Source organism: Pipra filicauda, unplaced genomic scaffold (assembly GCF_003945595.2).
Source record: "Pipra filicauda isolate LSUMZ 115617 unplaced genomic scaffold, ASM394559v2 scaffold557_size342763_pilon, whole genome shotgun sequence".
NCBI classification, from domain to species: Eukaryota; Metazoa; Chordata; class Aves; order Passeriformes; family Pipridae; genus Pipra; species Pipra filicauda.
This window is the reverse complement of record NW_024104706.1, coordinates 1-4,813: the sequence shown is the minus strand read 5'-3', so window position 1 is coordinate 4,813 and position 4,813 is coordinate 1. Positions and strand designations below refer to the sequence as shown.

The window sequence follows — 4,813 nt, the reverse complement described above, 5'->3', positions numbered from 1 at the left end:
GGCTTGGGATTACACACACTGATTCCAGAGGCATTGGATATTCCCCCTTACTGAACACATGTCCATTACTGTGCTTTACACAGTCACACCCCTATTGCAAGTCCCTATTTGGTCATTTGGGGTCTTCTCTGGGGGTCTCTGGTGGGTTTTTTGGCATCTGGTGCCCCCCCAAAGCTCAGGTGTCTGCTTCTTGACCTCGGTTCTCAGCATCACTGGTTTTCCCCACAGAGACCGTCATGGTTGGTTTGATCTTCTCTGGGTCCCCAGAGCTCAGCTCACATCCTGTTTGCTTGAGTTCCAGCCCTGATCCAATTCTCCAGGACTTCTCTAAGATTCTATTGTTCCTTATTTGGCCAGAGCAGAATCTTGGGAGCAATGTTCTACTTCTCCCAAACCAAGGCTCCCCCTGCACCAGCCACTGCCAAACAAGGCCAGACATCGACTGCCATGGCCTCGACCACTCTCTAGATACAGAAAGATAAAGATCAGATTTTGCTCACAATCAGACATATTTTGTTAAGGAACAGATACAAACAGGATTCACTGATGAGCCCAGACTAACAGATCTTCCTAAGAAGCACACCTGTTTGGTTCAGGAGCAGATACACAGGTGGACTCCCATCACACCACATTTGTACCAACAAATAGACCCAGTTTTAGCTCAGGAGCAGATACATGGAGACACAGCCCATTAGGTTGGAAGGTTCATCTAGAGCTCAGCTTTGGCTCAGGGGCTGTTGTTCAGCCTCAGCACTTCAGTGACAGCCACACAGGGCTTTACATTACACACACAGTTTCCAGATTCATTACAGAGTCTTGCTTACTTAATACAGACACTTGTAGGCAACACTCGGATCACATTTGGCACTAAAATGACATGTAAATTTTCCTCCCATGTCAACAGTGTTTGAACTGTTGTCAGAAGAGCAAAACAAGAGTGAAGCATTTTGTTTCTGCAGTCAAGTGGGAACCTCTGTCTGATGACATTCCCAAAGGCATCCCAAATACAGGGAGGATTGCACTGAACAGGATTGCAGTCTCTTTCCCAACCTGCTTAGTGCAACAAGGAACAGCCTCTGGCCACCCAGGGAAGGTATCCCCCAAGACTAGGAGATCTTTACACCCCCTTTTTCTGGGCAATTCAGTCACATCCACCTGCCAACATTCACCTGCAGCATTTCTGCATTTTCCATCACCTGTTCCCACTCCAGTGGCAGGGTTTGGATTATTTCTCTTCCACACACCACACTGCTGACTCACTGCTTGTACAACTGGGGTCAGTTTTGGACCTAGAACCCACTTGGGCAAATGTTTCAATAATTTGCTTCACTCCAAGGAATACCCTCATGTTCCCCATCCACCAGGTCACAGGAGATTGGCTCAGGGACTATTATTTGCCCACTTGGGGTAACTGCCCAGCCTCCTGGAGCAAAGTTTGCTCCTGAGGTTTCAAGGAGTTGACAATCCTTAGCACTAGACTCATTTTCTTCTATGGGAGAAGGATCTCTGTCAGGATCTCTGACCTGGTGGTGGGGAGTTCTGTGCATCCAGAGAATTGTTTTCCATGCCGGACAAAGCTGCCCCCACTGGGAAACAATTCCCAACCAGGACTTTCCAAGGGGCTGTCTCCTAAGTCAGCTCTGCCAATACACTTCTCCTCTAGTCTGGAAGCAATCCCGCTCTGGGCTTCCTTTGCTGGGGCTGGGGCAGTTGACAGGTTGCTTCTTTCCTTCCTGGCCCAGCCTCCCTTGTCCTTGGAGAATTCCAAAGCCCACGGAGGCTCCTGGGCTCTGGACTACTTGCACTTTGTGTTTGGGATACCCCATATCCACTCAGCCCAAGGAAATTCCACAGGGCCACAGTCTGACCCCAACGTTGCTGCTCAGCATCAGTGGCATCAAAAGATCATCCCCACACTGCAATAAGGCTCCAAGAGGGTGGGTTTGGACTTCTCCATTCCTCCAGTCCCTTTGCCAATTGAGTTCCAAATATTGGGGGGCTATTTTTAAACCCCTGCAAGAGGACCACCAAAGTCAGATGAGTTTTCCTCCCCGTCTTTGCATTTTCCCATTGGAAAGCAAAAAGCTCTTGACTTTCCCAACTCAAAGGGAGACAGAAAAAGGCAGCTTTCGAATGTAATCCTGTGAAACATATTAAACTCTCATTTAGGGGAGTTAGCAAAGTGTAAGGATTCGCTACGACTGCTTGTATATCTTCTACTCTATTCTTTATAGCTCTAAGGTCTTGGACTAACTGGCATAGCCTTCCATTTGCCTGCTTGACTGGCAAAACTGGAGCATTCCATTTAGATTCACATTCTTTTCACAAGCAAAATTTCATCAATTGTTCTACAAAGGGTGAGAATCCCTTACAACTTTCTATTTGCAAAGGACATTGCTTTGGCCCCACCAACCCCACTCCAGGTTTCACTGGAATTCTCACGGGTTCTGCTCTCTTGGATCATGGAGGCACCTCTCCAGCCCATCCTGTTGGAACCACTGCATCCCCAAGTGATGGTGGCAGATGGATTACTTCTGCTTTGGGAGACTCTCATGCAAAACTAGAAACTTCCACAGAATTAGGCTCTGCAGTAATAACCTATATTGGACCATTTTTCAATTGGATTGTGGCATTGCATTTTGCCAAGAGATCTCTCCCAAGCAGAGGCTTTGGGGAATTGGGGAAATACAAAAACTGGGGAGCCAACCACTGTTTTCCCAATTTCAAAGCCACAGCATTAAAAATGGCCCAGTTTCCCAATTCCCTGGCACACCAGACAATTGTTCTAGAATTGTCCCTTGAGTTTCATTTCCCTGCATTTAACACAGAGGAACAAGTTCCCACAGCCACAAACAATTGTGCTTAGCTTGGCTGGAACCAGATGTTCTGATGGGGAAGAATCCTCTGGTGCCCCCTCAGTCGTCTTCAGTGATGCCTCGAGAGGGTTCGGAGGGTTCTGAAGTTTCAGTTGCGGACAATCCCATTTCCAGTGTCCATCTCTCTTACAGGATGCACAGGGACTGATCCCAAGTCTCCTGGGGGGATGTTTGAAGCAGGCTGCCCATGCTCTCGTCCTCTTCCTCTCCCCGGGGGCACCATTTCCTCAGGGATTTCTTCCAGAACTGCAACTCCAACCTCCAACAATGTCCCCAAATTAGGCTGATCTTGTCCCTCAGCTTGATTTTCCTTTCCGGGCTCACACCAAGGGCTCTGAGGGCGCTGCATTCACACCACAATCTTTCTGCCCTTTCACAGGTTCTGCAAAGTGAAAAACACATCACCAGACATAACCTCCCTCCACTTCTGTTCCCCTTCTCAAACAGCATCAACTGCAACAATGGATTCTAATTCAGTGTTCCAGAACAGCCACCCGTTGATTCCAACACTCCATTAAATTCTCCCTGGGAGCTGTTCCTCCGGGGGGGCCGCCAATCTTCATCCAATATTGCAAAATGCAACCAAGGGGGGACTTCTTCCAAATTCCCCCTTCAGATTGCCCACTTCCCAGCTCTAAACAGTAGACCCAAAATGTTACAATACAGAAACAAATACAAGTACAGAACAATAGTGATCGATAAAACAAAGCCAGAGACCAAATTCCAGAATACCAAAGAACCCACCCAAAGCGCTGGAAGATCCACAGGTCTCAGATGAGCAGGATTCCCAAAATACCAAAGAACCCCCAGTGCGCTGAAAGATCCATACGTTTGACATGGGCAGGATTCCCAAAAAGAATGCCTTGTTATCCACTGGGATCTTACCTGTGTCCCAGACTGGGCTGGGGATCTGTGCTCTTCTGCAGCAAAGTCCTGGTGCTGGCGTGAAGATCCAGAGATCCCTCGGATCCGCGGGAGATCAGGCAGAGGTGTCCTGTCTGGGGGCCAAAAATGATACCCAAAAGCTGCTGAGATACAGCTCGAGCAAGCTGAAAACTAAACTGTCATTTGGGGTCATCCCAGATCGATTGGATTTCAGCAATTACTCAACACAGGTGCCACCTCCTCCAGCCAAGCCCAGGAGATCAACCTCCTCAGCAGCTGCAAGAGCGGGATGTTCATGTGCCTGCTGCCATCTCCCCAAAGCCATTATCCCACTGCTGCTGACAAGATGGGCAAGATGAGCATCTACCTCCCAAGATCTGCTGCCGCAAGAAGAGCGTGTCCCAAAGGATGTCCTCAGCCTTCTCAGAGGGGACGTCAGATCCTCTCCAGGGATGGTCCCAGCCCTTCCCAACCCGGACTGGGCACCAGCTCCAACTCTTCCCTGGAAAACAAACAACAAATTCATGAACAGAGATTACAAACCAAAAGTGGAAACAAGAAAAAAAGGTAAAATGTTAACCTTCTGTCAGGGTTCTGAGGAAGGCCCAAGCCCTGCAGGCCAAAGGAAAACCCCCCCTCCTCCAGCTGAGGAAAACCCAGGCCTTCTCCCTGCCCTGCTGCACTGGCCCAAAGAAAGGCTCCTAAGCCAAGGCAGCCCAAGCCTTTCCTGGCCTGCAGCCCAAAGCAGCTGGTGTTCTGCAGCCCCGCCTTTGCTCCCCCCACGGGGGTTTGTTTTTGGCAGGCTGGCTGTCCCTGCCCCAGCCCCGCCCAGCAAAGGGGCAGTGGCAGAGGCTGGGGGCAGAGCCGGGCTCCCATTTCACACCCAGCCCAGAGCACCCGCCCGCCCTCCTGCCAAGAAGCAGCTTGGCAGCCGGCTGAAGAATTCCTCAGGTTCCCCATCAGCAAAGGGGGAACCTTCGGTGCCCAGCCAGGCTGAGCAATGCCCGTGTCCGGGAGCACCCCCTGGGTGTGGACTCATCTGCAAACGGCGT

General features: G+C 50.0%; 1 long non-coding RNA gene across 1 annotated transcript; it reads right to left on the bottom strand.

Annotated features, from left to right (window-relative positions):
- Positions 1–290: 290 nt before the first annotated feature.
- On the bottom strand, positions 291–4,806 carry LOC113994590. The gene is made up of 3 exons (XR_003543142.2): positions 4,129–4,806; positions 3,762–3,874; positions 291–3,258 (listed from the first exon to the last, which is right to left on the bottom strand). It is a non-coding gene; the product is annotated as an uncharacterized LOC113994590 (long non-coding RNA).
- Positions 4,807–4,813: the final 7 nt, after the last annotated feature.